Raw genomic sequence first — 16,333 nt, 5'->3', positions numbered from 1 at the left:
TGCTTCCTGTTTGGACCACTTGCCATGGACCTCTAGATCCTGCAAGTGGGCTTCCCATCCTCCTATGGAGGCATCCAAAGTCATCATCTGGAAAAAGGAGAGGTCCTGAGAGATGTTGTCTTTGATCATCCACCAGTATTATGCCGAGGTCATGTCTGAGGTTAAGAAATTATGTCGAACGAGCCTCGAGATTGAGACCACTGTGCATGAAGCTGTTCCTGCAGATACCTCAGGCGTAGGTCGGCAGGTGTGGATTAAAAGGATTCAGGAGGACATAATCCCTAGCATAGATTTGAATGTCCTTACGGAAAGTGACTTTCTTTTAAGACAGTAGGCGTAAAACCCTTTCTGCTGTGGGAAAGGCTTTTACAAGCTTTGTGTCCAGGACTGCTCCTAGGAAAACCAGCAACCTGGAAGGGATGTGCGATAATTTTTCCTTGTTGAGGTGAAGCCCTAGGTACTGAAATAGTTGCCGGCAGGCATCTGTAGACTGCTTGGCTGCCTGGAAGGATGAAGATTTGATTAGTCAATTGTCCAGGAAGGAAAATACCTGGTGACCGGACCGTCCGAGAAAGGGTGCCACTGGGGCCATGCACTTAGTGAAGATTCTGGGTGCTGACTTCAACCTGAAGGGTAGCATCTTGAATTGATAGAGACACCCTGCCACTTCAAACCTGAGAAACCTGTGATGCTTAGGAAGTACAGGAAAGTGGAAATATACACCCAGCAGATCGTGGGAGGAGAGATAGACTCCCGAATCGATGAGAAGCAGGTACTCCTGGGCAGAAAGCATCCTGAATGGTTGATGTTTGAAGAACTTGCTCAATAACCAGAGGTCCATTATTTGCCTGTATTTCGCGGTCGTCTTCTTGATGAGGAAGAAGTGGGCATAGAATCCCAGATGGCACGGATCGCGTGGTCCCTCTTCTGCTGTCTGTTTGGAGATAGGGTAATCGAATTTCCTTTTTGAGAACTGTAAGATGGCGATGCAACGTCTTCCGTGGAGGGAAATCTGAGGTTGCTGAACAAATTCCAGGGCGGGACCATGGTGGAAACTAACACCCATTTGTCAGAAGATATCAACTTCCATTGATTGAAGAAATTGGACAAAGCCGGACTGAATGGCAACATGGGCATGTAGCATCTCATTGTCTCATGCAGGTATCCTGATACCTTCTAGCTGCTGATGGATGTCTGTGTCCTGATGCCCTTGAATATGGTGGCGTGGTGTTCGGGCGGTAGGCCTGGGTTGAATATGTCGGAAGATAAGCCTGTTGGGAACAAGTCTGAAACCACTGCTGTAACTGCGGTCAAAAGAGCTATTTTCTTTTAACTTTGCCTCGAAAGTACTGAAAATCCTTCTGCTGCAAGCTGCTGAGTGATTTGGGGTATAAGTATCTGACTTGATTGACTGGAGTGCATCATAAATGTGGTTTCCAAAAAGAAATTATCTGTAGAATGGCATGTTCAACACCTTAGGCGGCACCTCAGGACGCAAAGTGGAGATGTCTCAACACTGCCGCTACAGCCATCTGTCTGAAGGCGGTAGACAAGATGTCCATGACAATATCAGTACTCTCAGAAGAGACCCCTTCTCCTTCCGATAGAATGTCTCTTGTCTCCTTTCCTTTGTCCTCCTGGAGATATATCAGCAAAGATAACCTGTCGAGCCACATCTGGTGGTCATATCTCCCTAAATGGCCATTGCATGGGCGGCCCTGATGAATGTGGGCTCAAGGGTAGAAAATCTTTTGCCTATGTTGTCGAGACGGCAACCTGTTTTATTCGGTGGGGCCTTGCACGGCGAAACAGGATCTTGGCCCTTCTCTGTGTGGCTTGCATGATAACCAGGTCTGGCCAAGGGTAGCATTAAGACATGGGGGGAATTTTCAGGGGCCTAATATTTTTTTATTGAGCTTTGGTACGACAGCGGGAATGGATGCTGGTGTCTACATTAGTTTGAAGCCCTCTTGCCACAAGAAATCTACAATGGCCAGAGTGGTGCGCTGTGTACCAGGTTTAAAATCATACAGAAAACACTCAGCCTGCCTAGCTACCATAGGGAGGTAAAAGCTTTTGGAAGCTCTCTAGAAGGTCGTGGAAAACCGCCAATATCCTCAGGCGGCGAATCAGCTACATTGTGGGGTAGAAGACGGTGGCATGGGGGCAATATAGTCGTCCCATTCATCAGGAGCGTCTGGATCCGTGTGAAGCTCACCTTCCTCTAACAGCTGATTATCACTGTCTTGCAGATTATCCAGGATGGAAATAACTGGTAGTGTAACCTTTTCCTCAAGCTGTCTTGGCGTGCTTTGTGGATCAGGGGCGATGGTAGGGATTTCTTGTGGAGGTGTGGGCAGCTGAGCAGAGTAGGCATCCGGGAAGTGTGCAGAGTAATAATTTAACATGAGACGCAAGGCAGTAACCAAGGATATAGAGACCTTGGTGGACGGTTCCTGGAGGTGATGGTGCTTCTCCTCCTGCTCCTCATAAACGTAATGCTCCTTAAACACCATAGGTTTCAGTGCAGCCATCATGTAGCTGGGGAACTCGTAATGATCAGTGTCCAGTACAGGTACTCAAGATGGCTTTCCTGTTCATTTTTACTATCTAGCAATTGGACTAGACAGTACAGGGCCATATCTGCTTATGAAGATATGCACTCACATGTAATATAATGCACCCTGCCTTAGGGCTGTAAGGCCTGCTGTAGGGGTTTGTTATACAAATATTGCATGCAGTGTCAGTGGGCATGACACACAGGGTGTGTGCCATGTTGTGTTTGCACTTTTGTGTGTACCATTTCATGTAGCCTGCCATGGCAATCTGCAGGAGTTGGGTTCCTTAGAGTGGCACATTAGATGTTGCAGCTCTTAGGGACCCTTTTTTGTACCCATGCCCTCGGTAACTGGGGTACCATTTACTAGGGACCCACAGAGGTGCCAAAGGCCTGGCTAATTGGTTAACAATTGAGCAGCTACCTTGCTTTTGGAAAAGAACACTGGCACTGGGGTCAGGGTTAGCAGGAACCCAGTGCACTTCAGTCAAAGTTGCATCAAGTACCAAGCGAAAAAGTGGAATGACCATGTCAACAAGGGTCACTTTCCTACAAGTATGCACTGTGAAGAAGGTGGGGTCCTGGACAACCAAAGCCTGATTAGTGAGTGCACTTAAAGCTTCAATATACATTTTGATGTTTAAAATACTCACAGCTAAGTTAAGAAATTATAGCAAGAGCGAATGGGTGGGTTGTAAAGGCAGGAGCATACCCATGAGTGCTATCGAACGAGCTACTTGCTGCAGTGAATAGTAGCCACTGGTCTCCCATTGGAGGAAAAGAAAAGAACACGTTACTTATCTTTAGTACCCCTCTTGCTGGTGGATACTCTATTCAAACGAAGATTCCTCATCTTTAAAATACTCCTAGACACCAGACTAGATCTAGACAATTTCGGCAGTAGTGCTCCAGCAGCTCAGATGATTTGTAGGACTATCAATTGTAAGGTTTCATGCAGGCTTAATCATTCCCCAGACATGACGAACCATCGCCACATGTAAGAAAGTGACTCTATATATACTGGACTAAAGTAAGGTACAGTGTGTACAGAGTCTCCAGTCCTCAGAGGTTTGGCAGAGGCTAAAGTTAGATATAAACCTTACTCTCTAAAGTGGTACCTTGGTCGAGCAGTAAGGCAGTATCAGAGGACAGTGTAAAGCATTTGTTGTACACACTCAGTCAGCAAATGGTCTCACACACTTAAGAACTGAACTCTAGGCCAATTGTTTTGTATCAAAAGATATGGTTGCTTTATTTTAGAACTAACAAGGTATCAAAATATACTTTCTCAGAATGAGTTACTATAGTTAAATACTTTTCAAATAGGCATTAGACTTTTGGAATGCAATAGTTACAGTTTGTTGCAATAGGCAACACAATTTCAAATACAATGCAACATTGAGCTCAATGAGAATTCTCAGTTAAATGCAATAAATTACTTTGCAGATTACTTTTCTAACCACAAGACTGGTTCCTAGATTCAGTCCTGGGACATGTCCTGTATGTACTTAAGTAAAAGCGTTTTGGTTACAGTGGTGATTTTTAAGGAATATTATTGCATTTTAGAAGTTGACACTGAAACTTTTCCAGTTGAAATTACCAATGTTATCCTATGGAAGGAAATTCAATTTGCAGGTTAAGTATGTTCACGTTACTTTTGTGATCCAGTACTGGACTCCTAGGTTCAGCACTGGGACATCTCTCTAAGACAGGTAAGTAATTACGTTTTGGTAGTTGGTACAATTTTTTAAGAATATTTGTAGTATGCAAAAATCGACAGAAGAAACTTCACAGAAAAACAGTAAATGGTTTACTATGGAAGAAAATTCAGGTTATGGGTAAGTACGGTAAAAATTAGTTTTTCAGGGTTTGTGCTGGGCTAAAAGATGCAGCACTGAGGTCTCTCCTGATAACAGGTGAGTAAATAGGAATTCGTTGTTCGGCTGATTTTAGGTGAATATTTTAAAGTTCCAAAACTCCACACTTAGAAGAATTTCCAAGTGAAACCAGTCAACGTTAGCCTATGGAAGAAAAGTGAGTTATGGGCTTTTAGGTAAGTACTCGACTGGCAGAGTTAAAGTTCTGGGCATAGAGTCTGGGGTCTCCCAGGGTCAGGTAGGTACAGTTGGTACACTCTCAGCGGCACCCAGGTGCAGAGGTAGTTAGGCCCAATGTTATCAAATGAGAGGCAGGGAGCCTTCAATTGGTGGCTGCTGGCTAGCAGGCCACACGGCTGGGCTCCTGGTCATTTGCTCAGGGCAAATGGGGAAGGAGGATACTGCCAGGGGCACTCGGGCGCCTGGGTGCAAGGTGCTTTTGAGCCGTCGGGAGCTCAATGTTATTCAATGGAGATCTTGAAAAGAGAACAAAGGTTGCAGGCTCGGGGACGGAGGATCTTCTGGAGCGACCAACACTTCGAGGGGTAAGTTGGGATCTAGGAGGGTAGGTAGGCACCCCGGAGTAGGGCAGGGGTGTCTTTTTATGTCGGGAAATCTTACCCTCTGCTGGTCGCGGTTGGGGGGTACCGGGTTCTGAGGCTGCTGGCGTTGTCGGGGTCATCGAGGAGGGTCCTTGAGCACTGGATTTCAGGTCGGAATCCCCAGGGGGACTACCTCAGGGTCTTTGTCCACTTGGGCACAGGCTGGGCTCGGCAGGTGCAGAGTGGGCTGGATTTGCGGTTCCTGGCTGGCACCAGGGGTATTGCTGTTTGAGCAGAGCCACTGCTCATGCGAGTCCCAGTCTCTGAGAGGGTCAAGGCAGGCAGGTCCTCCTGGTTCTCGAGGTTGCCATTCGCAGGAAACGCTGGGATTTAGCAGGAGCATGTTTAAGAATCAACAGGCCGGTAGAGGGCTGGGGCAAAGTCAGTTGGTGTCGTCCTCTTGTTAGCAGCTGCACGGTAGGTCTTCTTCTTGGTCTTCTTTCTTGTTTCAAAATCAGGATCTGAGGAAGGAAGGTTCAGGGTGCCCCTAAATACTAAATTTAGGGGAGTTACAGGTAGGGTGAGGGCAGGGACCAATAGGTCCCTGTCCTGGGGTGGGTACACCCCCTAACCTGCTCCTCTCCTGTGGGAAGGGGGCAGGAGCCTAGCTGTGAGTGGGTAGGGCTCCCCATCCTCAAGATGGCGGTAGCCAGGAGTCATGCTTCACCTCGCCGCCTCCACCTGAGGGGTGGAGTTGGCACAGGCTGGCACATCCCCTTTCCTGATGTAGGGTTTCCCGCAAGTGTTCCCGCCAGAGTGGGGTCAGAACTGGTGGGGGCCAGTTGCTGAGTACAGCAAGTGGCCTGGAGAAGCTCACAAAGGCGGCATGCCTTTGAAGCTTCCCCCTGCCCATCCTGGGAGAAGAGACCTAGCAGCTTGCCCAGGATGTGCATTCTTGCCAGCCCAGGAGAGCTGCGGGCTCTCCACCCAACGGTCCAACAACGTGTCTGCTGTGTGGCAGCCTAGGCAGCCTCTCAGACAAGACGTGGATTGTAGGTCAAGTTTCAGGGGGCATCTCTAAGATGCCCTCTGTGGTGCATTTTACATTAAATCTCACACTGGCATCGGTGTGGGTTTAATATGCTGAGAAGTTTGATATCAAACGTGTTAGTCTTCAGTGTAGCCATTATGGTGCTGTGAAGTTCAGAATGACAACCCCCCAGCACCATAAACTCTTAATGGCATCACTGCACTTACAGTGCCCAGGAATGGTCCTGGGTACTGTAGGGGCACAGGGCCCATGCACCTGTGCCCACACCACTGGCATAGGGCACCCAGCTAGAGGGGTGACTGATGTATGCCAGGGCAGTGGGTTTGTGGGCATGGCACACATGGATGCGTGCCATGTTGACTCTTCTGCACCAGGACACTCAGCCTGCAAAGGCAGTGTGTGGGTGTCAGGGTGCCGGGCCCCTAAGGGTGGCACAATAAGTGCTGCAGCCCTTAGGGGTCTTCTCTGGTCACAATGTCCTGGTTACCCATGGTACCATTTACCAGGGGGGCTGACATGTGGCCAGATATGCCAATTGGGTTTAAGCTACAATACAGTTTCAGGGAAGGAACACAGGCCCTGGGCACTTGTTTGGCAGGAGCCCAGGGCGGGCACACTCAAAGCACATCAGCAATTCAGCAAAAAGTGGGGGCATACCATGCAAGAAAGATGGCACTTTCTCACACCTGCACGTTTATTTTTTTTTATTTATTTTCAAAGTTTTATATAGCGCGAACAAGATCTTTGCAGATAACAGAGCGCTTTACACAGGCAGGTGGGTAGGGGGACAAGGGGGCATAGTAGGGAGGTAGATCATCAAGTTCATGTACATAGCAAAAATATTACGTATAGTACAGGTATGAGGTAGCAAGGCATAGTTGGAGCGTAGGTCATCAAAACGATGTAAATAATACAGAAATAGAGAAAAAACTGATATGAGGGAGCAAAGGATCTAAGCACTTTAGACTAATATAAGTCAAAACACACGGGCATAGGCATATATAGGCTATAGACGTTGCCACGCTTCCTGCGGAAGCTCCCACCCTTGGGCGCCAACTTCGGTTTCTTTTTTCTCGTGTTCGTTTTGTTACCGAAGTTATGGCAATGTTCAATTAAAGTATTTTCACCGCTTTAACCTTTAAGGTTTCTTTTTCCAAGTATTGTCTTTGTTTCAACCACCTTTTCACTCCAGCCTCATCTTTCTGGCGGAGGTGGGTGGGTTCGCTAGTGAATCCAGAAAGATCATCAAGCTGCAAAACTACACCGACAGTTAAGAAACTATTCGTTTTGCAGTGAATCTTTCTGGATTCACTATGCTGTGCATAGACTTTGTAGCGGTTTCTCAGGTTTGTGGCGGCTGGGTGGAAGATGAGCGTTGGTTATTGAATATGCGTTGAAGCCCTTTGTCCGACTTGTGCTTCCTTGTTCATCTGTATATCTACACAGTAGTGCTGCGTGAACGTGTGCACCGAAGCCCATGTTGCATGTGTCCTGAATTGGTGTGTTAGCTAGGAAGGCTATTGTAGCTCCTTTTTTCCTGGTCGAGTGGGCACGTGTCCCCTCTACTAGTTCCTGCCCTGCCCGCGTGTGGCAGAACTGTATCGTTTGGGCGATCCATCGCGCAATTGTTCCTTTAGTTACTGGTTATTCCATGAAACTGTTATCGAAGGACACAAAGAACTGCTTTGTTTTCCTGTGTTCCTTCGTTCTCTTAATGTAGTGCATGACTGCCCTTCTGGCGTCCAGGGTGTGCAGTGCCCTTTCAGCTCTTGTTGCTGGGTTTTGGAAGAAACTCGGTATTTGTATAGTCTGGTTCAAGTGGAACCTTGACACCACCTTTGGCATGAAGTGTGGGTCCGTTCTCATCACCACCCTATCGCTGTGTATCTGTATGTAGGGTTCCTGTAGCGTTAGTGCCTGCAGTTCGCTCACTCCGCGCAGTGAAGTGATTGCTACCAGGAAAGCTGTTTTCATGGTCAGCCTTTCTAGGGAGGCCTTGTGAATTGGTTCGAAAGGTTCCTTCATGAGTTCCGTTAGGTATGGGTTAAGGTTCTATGCAGGTGGTGGCACCCTCTTTGGCGGTGCGATCCTCTTTGCTCCCTCCAGGAATCTCTTAACGACCTGTGATGTGAAGAAACTCTTGCACGTTTCTCCTCTCGTGTAAGCAACTATCGCTGCCAAGTGAACCCTCAGAGAGGATGAGCTCAGATTTTTGTCGAGCAGGTGCATGAGGTACTTTAGCACTGTCGAGTCCTTTTTCATCTTATTGTGTAGCTTTTCCCTCCTGCACCACAGTGTAAATCTCTTCCATTTTGCTACGTAGCACTTCCGTGTGCTGGGTCTTCGTGCCTCCCGAAGTACCCTTAGGGTGTTTTCTGGCAGTTTCAAATGCGCAAACTCTATATCCTCAGGAGCCACGCTACGAGGCTCAGGCTCTCTGGCTCCGGGTGCAGCACTTCTCCGTTTTGCATGGAGAGTAGGTCTTTTCTCCTCCCGAATCTGTGGGGTGTGCTCTGTGTCATCTCCATGATCTGCGAGTACTATGTCTGCCTTACCCACTGCGGTGCGACAGTATCAGGGTCATGTTGCTCGCTCTGCACTTGCTGAGTACCTTGTGTATCAGCGATATCGGGGTGAAAAGCATAAGCAAATGTCCTGGACCAGTCTATCCATAGGGCATTCCCCAGGGCTGCCTGGATGCGAAGTTTTGGCATTTTGCATTCTGGCGTGTCGCAAATAGGTCTACAGACGGTGTCCCCCACCTGCTGAAGAGCCTCCTTGTCTCTTGTGCATTGAGTTCCCACTCGTGGGATGCCGATGTCTGTCTGCTGAGCCAGTCTGCTTCTACATTGTCCTTCCCTGGCAGATGTATGGCTAGCAGGTCTACTTTGAGTGGTATGGCCCATCTCCATATCTCCTGCGCAAGTTTTGAGAGCGGGGCTGATTCTGTCCCCCCCTGCTTGTTAATGTAAAACATCGCTGTTAAGTTGTCTGTCTGGATCAACACTCTGGTTGTACAGTTTTGTTTGGAAGGCCTTTAAGGCTAGGAAAACTGTCTTCAACTCCAGGTAATTGATGTGTCTGACCGCATCTGCTGGTGTCCACAGGCCTCTTACTTTGAGTTTCTCCATGTGAGCGCCCCATCCCTTCTGGGACGCGTCTGTGGTAATGGTCACTGTTGGCGTTGGTGGCGTCAGAGGCTTCCCCCTTGTTATGTTCCCCATGTTCCACCATGTCATCTCTTTCTGCACTGCGTGCATCACAACCACTAGATCCTCCCAACGACCTGTAGCTTGTGACCATTGATCCTGTAGCCATTCCTGTAAAGGTCTCATGTGGAGCCGTACGTTTGGCATTAGGTGTATGCATGATGCCATCATGCCCATGATTTTGCTCGCTGTCCTCACTGTCCGAGCTTGTCCCTTCTGGTAGAGCTGCGTCTCCCTCAAGAGCGCTATCGTTCTCTTCTTGCTGGGGAACACCTTGCTCTGTAAGGTGTTGATCTCTGCTCCAAGGAAGATTTTTATTTGTTCTGGTTCCAGGGAGGATTTTCCCCAATGGATGGAGAATCCTAGATTCATTAGTGTGCTGGTCACTCTCTGTGCGTGCTGCTTGCACGTTTTGTATGAGCTTGCTTTGATCAGCCAGTCGTCCAGGTAAGGGTACACGTGTATCCCTTCCCTTCGTAGGTGTGCTGCGACTGTTGCGAGGCACTTTGTGAAAACCCTTGGTGCCGATTTGAGTCCGAACGCCAGGGTTGTGAACTGGTAGTGCTCTTATCCTATGATGAATCTGAGGAGGTGCTTGTGGCCCCTGTTCATTGGGATGTGCAGGTAGGCATCCTTTAGGTCTATGGTGACCATGAAGTCCCCGCCTTACAATTGAATAAGTACCTCTTGTAGGGAGGTCATCTTGAACTTTTGCGTTCTTACAAACTTGTTTAAGAATCTTAGGTCCAGGATGGGTCTCATAGTTTCGTTCACCTTTGTTACCAGGAAGTATGTGGAGTATACACCCTGGCTCCTTTCCCTGTAAGGTACTGGTTCTATGGCTTGTTTTTGCAGGAGCTCCTTTGCTTCCTCCCGAAGGAGCTCTAGGTCTTTTCTTGCTTGTGGCCTTCTCTTTGGTTTCCTGTCCGTTGGCTTTCCTTCCAACTCTATGCAGTACCCGTACTGTATGATGTTGAGTACCCATTTGTCTGATGTTATACTCTTCCACTCCCTGAAGTAGTGTTTCAGTCTTCCTCCCACTGGTCTTACATGTACGTAGGTGTCTAGTTCGTGTAACTCCTGTCCGATGGGTTTGTGCTTCACCCTGGGAGTTTAAGCTCGGGTGGGCACATGGAGTTTTATTGAGTCACTTAGAAGCGGGTTGCTGTCCCCTCTCTTATTCTGTCCACGTCCATTCCCTCTACCGCGAAAGGACTGCCTCTAGGTTGGTACTGCCAGAACTGCTTTTGCTGCCCCTGCTGTGTCTGGGTGTCTGCTTGGTGGGTTTGTTGGAACGCCTGGTGTGATGTTCCTGGCTGGTTTCCTCCACTCCCGTTAGGTCTTCGTGAGGGGGTGCCCCTTTTAGTACCTCTGAACTGCAGTGCCCCGATCGATCTTGCAAGTTTCATTATCCTTCTTCAGTTGACTGAGCTTCTCGTCAACTGGAGCCTCGAACAGCGTTTCTCAGTTGAACGGTGTGTTGAGGATGCTGTGCTGCACCTCTGGCTTGAAGCCCGAAATTCTGAGCCAGGCTTGTCTTCTTTCCGTGATGCCCATCATCATGAGCCTGCTGGAGGTGTCTGCTCAGTCCAGGGCAGTCTTGAGGCAAGAATTGGCTACATTCTTCCCCTTATTGACAAGGTTCTCAGCTCTTTGCTTGAATTCCTGTGGCATGTTCTTTATTAACTGGCCCAGCTCTTCCAGGATCTGGTATTGGTGTCTGTTGAGCAGTGCATTGGAATTCGCCATGCGCCAGTGCACTGCGGCATTCCGTTCAATTCTTCTCCCCACCAGGTCCATCCTCTTGCTTTCTTTGTCTGGAGGTGGCCCAGAAGTGGTAGGCACATTGGCCCTCTTTCTTGCCGTGGCTGCGATGATAGAGTCTGCTGAGACCAATCCCTGAATGTAGGGTGGGTCTTTGGAGGAATGTTTATACTTTTTCTCCGTCCTGGGAGTGACGGCTTTGCATGTGGCTGGTTCTTTGAAAGCCTCTTTTCCCTGTGCCATGACACTGTCGAGCATGGGCAGGAACTGGCTCCTTGTTTGTGTAGGGAGCAGTGTCTCTAGAAGGAAGTCTGCTTTCTGCTTCTCTTCGTCGAGTTTCACCTTGAAAACTGCAGCTGCATTCCTGATGACTGTGTTGTAGACTCTGATGTCATCCGGCGGCGAGGGCCTGGAGGGATACGTGTAGACGGCTTCCTCTGGACTCTCGGTGTCGACATCCTGCCAATCTGTATCCTGTGCTTCCGAGGATGCAGACCCGAGGAGTGTCCTGCGGTCGTCGTCTCCTTCCTCGTCGTAGTAGGAGGCCTCCTCCTCCTCTTGGTCGTCGAAGGTCTCGACCATCGACTGTCCTTCGACGTCGTAGTCCTCCTCCTCTGTTTCCTCGACCACCTGTAGCCTAGGTTTCTTCGGGATTGAGTATTCCTTCATCCTGGCGTTAAAATCTTTTTTCCGCTGCAGGATGTTTTTCCATCTCGGCCTCGAGCCGTTTTTTCTTTTTCTCCATTTCTGCGTCGAATGGGTCGGCCGATATTATCGGCGCCGAGCCGACTTTCGTCGTCGAAGGTTTCGGAGCAGAGCTGGCTCTCGGGTCCTTCGTTGGCACTGGATCGCCCTTCGGGTCCTTTTCCCTCGGCATCGAACGCTCCTTTTCGGGGGCGATTTTCGACGTCTTCTGCTATTCTCCAGCTCTCGGCGCCTGGGAGTCCTTCTCAGAGGATCCGCTGTACCTTGGCGTAGCCGCGGACGCCGAAGTTTCCGGCGTCGGCGCTTTCGATGTTTTGCCCTCAATTTTTCGAGACTCGGGGTCTCTCGGTGCCTTAGGGGCCGTAGAGTCTCCTACCTTCTTTGGAGTCTTCGTAATATCGGTCTCTACGACCGTGTAGCCGTTGTGTTCGGCGGCGTTGTCCTCCTCGTCTGATGATAGCCCCAGGTCTCGAAGGGACGGTGGCTGTCCCTTGCCCTGCATGGTGGCGCTGGCTATCCTCTGTCTTTTTCTCACTCGAAGAGTCTTCGGCGTGAAGACGGAGCAGGCGTTGCAGTCGTCGTTCTCGTGGTCGACCGGTAGGCAAAGGTTGCAGACCGGGTGCTGGTCCTTCTGCGCGTACTTGTGGTGGCAGTGACGGCAGAATTTGAATGGAGTGTTGTCCATCTCATGCGTTCAGGGGGCCCCCTGAGCTTGCATTCTCCGATGGACGTCGAAGTTCTTGAAGTTCTTCTACTCCTTAGTCATCCTCTTCGATGGTCTATTCCTTTGTAGTCTTCTCAATCTCTTTTCTTGCAAAAAGGTGCGTATTTTCTTCTTTCTCCAAAAATGTCTGGAGCCCTTTCGGAACGATCCAGACCCAACCGCGGAAAAAAGATTCTGAAGATGGCGCCCAAGGGTGGGAGCTTCCGCAGGAAGCGTGCCGACGTCACCGGAAATACACCAAAAGGTGGGACGTCGATGCCCACCTGGGCTACGAAAAAAAAAAAAAAAAAAAAGGACTACGAATCCGGACCCAACCACAAGACCGCGGAATAATGCACAGCATAGTGAATCCAGAAAGATTCACGCTGCAAAACTCCAGTGCACAAAATTGTTGACACTGCACGTTCTCTACATCACTGAAGATAGGGAGTCAGGGTTCCCTCAGCACTTGAAGATGCCTTGCACCAGAATGAAAAAGTCACTCACAATATGCCAAACAGCGCCTGCTCTGTTTATACGTTCTGGCATTCAGGGACCCTGCCACTTGGTTTGCGACCCGTGCGGTCTCGTCCAATTACTAGATAGTATACGTGAACAGGGAAGCCACAATCCTCCTACGGGACAAGGAAATAACATGAATTGCATTCTATTCCTCTCTACAAGTCATGTACCTGTTCACAGGCAACTTTGGAGAGTAAGATTTACCTCCTGCATCAAGAATATCAAGTTCTCCAATCAAAGTCAATCTGATTTGGGAGGAAGATGAAGACGGGGTGAAAAGAAGGGTATTACTTAGCCTCTCCGAATGATTTGTAAGACCTATCTGTCCGACACTGTGGTCTCCAGGCGGGAAGTCAATACTGTATCCTGCATTCTCTCCATCTCTATGGATGTCCTTCAAACTAGAACATTGCTGTCCTGGACTATTCTTGCTCTTTCCCGGTGTTAGCAGAGTTTCAGCTGATGCTTGCAGATCAAACAGTGGAAAAAAGAATCTAAAGATGGTGACCTCAGAGAGTGTTCCAGGTGGGCACATCTGACATCATGGAGGAAGGACATAGCACCAATTGGCCATAGACGGTGCCCCCAGAAAAAAGATGAAATAAAACGAGAAATAAAAAAGGTCTAAGAAGAGTAGTCCGGACCCAAACACTAGATAGTGGAATAATGCACAGCATATGAATCTAGAAAAGATTTATGCTGCAAAACCATATTTGTTCATTGTAAAAATGTAGTCCGCAATGTAGGCCAGAAACCAAAGTTGTCAGACACAAGATCATCAAAAATAGAGTAGAGTAGTTCTAGGACTGGGAGCATTTATCTAACTCTTAGGAGGAGGAAATACCACTTCCCCCTTATTTACAGCGATTGGTCTCTAGATGATGGATTTCTGATCATATGTCCAACATCTGTCTCGTCCATAAAACACCTTGTACTTGCAGGACAATTTGACAAGGGCTTCACCAAACATTAGCACAGAACATATATAATATCCTTTTCTCAATATATTATCTTTCTTTAGTTTCAACATTTTGACCACTAAGTCTATTGTACTGGCTGTTACAGTTTTTGTAGTTTGTAAGTGTATAACCTTTTTTCTGCTTGTATAATGTAATATTGACCAAAAATGCTGCATATGATACATTGTCAACACTACATAGCCACTTAATTAGATGATGGTGACTAACAGGTTACTTACCTTCGACAATACTCTTTCTGGTGGATTCCCAATCCAATCGCAGATTACACACCTTCGGAATATTCCCCAGTCATCAGTGGTTCCAGAAGTTTTCATAGTTTTGTACTGCCCTGAAAGTGATGGAGAGGAACCACATATAAGAGCCACCCTACGTGCTGTAGTCAGTTTCTTGCTTGACTCTTTCCATGGCCCAGGAAGTGGAGCACACAACAATTAGAAATGTGCACACAGGTACCTCCAAGATGGGATGTTTTTAGACGGTTAAGAAAGATCACTCCACAGAACAGGGATGTGGGAGAAATGATTCAGACAGTAAGAAACTCATTCTTCTGAGAGATACTTTAGCCCTCACTTTAAAAGCAGGTATCAAAGCAATACTTCCCTAGTTGGAGGGTATGCAAGGTGGGCTGAGAGCAAAAAGTCGTGCAGAACTAAATGGGTGAAATGCCCTTCCAATCGGACCTGACTGCCCAGGGAGTTGCGCTTTGTGAACGTGCGCACGGATGCCCCTGTCGCAGTGTGACAGATGGAAAGGAGAGGCACTCCACATGCCAACACAGTGGTGGAAGCCTTAGCCCTGGTGGAAGGGGCGGCCAGTCTTTCTGGGGCTGTTTTAGGCTAATGTGCACTTTGACAGAGTTTCTTTCTTCAAGCCTTTCTTTTCTTCAACCAAGAGAAAAATACAAAAAGCTGACTGTCCACCTGGCAGTCCTTGGTACAATCGATGTTAAAGTCTATGGCGTGTAAGATCCACTCGATGGAGTCTCTCCTCCACTTGCATGGCCTGAAGCAGAGGAAAGATCACTGGAAGGGTGATGGATTTTCCAAGTGAAAAAGAGTCCAGTCTTTTGACAAAAAGACTGCCCTGACCCTTGACACTAGTTTGCCGAGAAAACAAGTGATGTATGGCAGCTGCACCGAGAGAGCATGGAGATCACTCACTTGCAAAAATTAAGTGATCACAATGAGGAAGGCAGTTTTGAAAGTCAGAAGTTGCAGCAAGGACGTACATTGGCTATAAGGGGGTGCACATGAAGTACGTAAGCACCAAACAGATTACACTGTGGTATCAGAAAAGGTTTGGAAGGGAACATGTGTCAACCCTTCAACAAAGTGTAACACAACAGGAAACTTAATTAAGGCTGGCTGGTCCAGTAAATGCAAAAAGGTCAAAATGGCTGACAAATAATCTTCAATACTGTCGATTGTAAGACATTATGGACCAGTTTGGCTAGCAAACGGTCTGTGCTAAGGACATGTCCTAGCGGCTGGCATCAACTAACTTCGTAGATGGGTGCCTGACAGCAAGGATGAAATCCACAATCTCATGTGGTAGATAGATCTACTGCCCCCGCTCACCATCCAAGCATGGATAGTAGACTGCAAGGGTTCAGGTGAAGAACCCTGCCCTGTTGCTGCGAAAAAATATCCTTCTGAAAAGATAGCTTGATCAGGGGGCAGATGCTCATGCCCAGAGGTTTCGGGTTGCACATCAGCCTGGCCTAAAACAGAGCCAATAGGATTAGTTGGGCCCATTTGTCCTTGATCATCTTCGGATGAGCATGGCTCAGTCGATCTTGATCTCTTGATCTTCTCCAGAACTTGGGGAAGGAGAGGCACTAGTGAAATGGCATACATGAGTCCCAAGCTCCACTCTAGTCTGAATGTGTTGCCAATGGCTAGGTGAACTCAGGCACACCCTATCACGAAACACTTTGGAAAATTCCTTAGCAAACTTAATGGTTCCATCCTTGTTGCCAAACATGGAAGAAGGCTTGCAAAGGAAAAAACGGAAGGCAGTTGAATGAAACAGTGTAGTAGGTTTGATCCACACCACTGTGAGCTCCTTCTAGAATCTATATCCCCACTTAGGTTCTAAAAAGAACTACTAATCCTACCATGATGATCTGCATTCTATAAATTCGAGGCCGCAGACCTAGATACTACACAAACTAATTGCAATCTCGAAAGATGCAGGAAGGAAGCCCAAATATGATCTTCCTCCCATTAGTGACATCAAACTTGGTCTAGGGCGAAATAAATAATTTTTTTCAATGACAAATAATCAGCCTAGACAAAATTATTTTTCAGGCACATGGTCTAACTATTGTCACTTTATGAAGATCTAAAACCTTATCTGCTTATACAGTTAAGTAAGATAATTTTGCAGATGTCTGGCATTAAACCATCAAAAAGCATAAAAAC

General features: G+C 47.8%; 1 protein-coding gene across 3 annotated transcripts in view; it reads right to left on the bottom strand.

Moving 5' to 3' along the window:
- The window catches only part of PUM2 (pumilio RNA binding family member 2), an 893,995-nt gene that overhangs the window by 493,631 nt on the left and 384,031 nt on the right, over positions 1 to 16,333 (bottom strand). The window lies entirely within an intron of this gene.

Source organism: Lissotriton helveticus, chromosome 6 (genome assembly GCF_964261635.1).
Source record: "Lissotriton helveticus chromosome 6, aLisHel1.1, whole genome shotgun sequence".
NCBI lineage: Eukaryota > Metazoa > Chordata > Amphibia > Caudata > Salamandridae > Lissotriton > Lissotriton helveticus.
The sequence above is the reverse complement of the archived record's forward strand: the minus strand, read 5'-3'. Positions and strand labels throughout refer to the sequence as shown.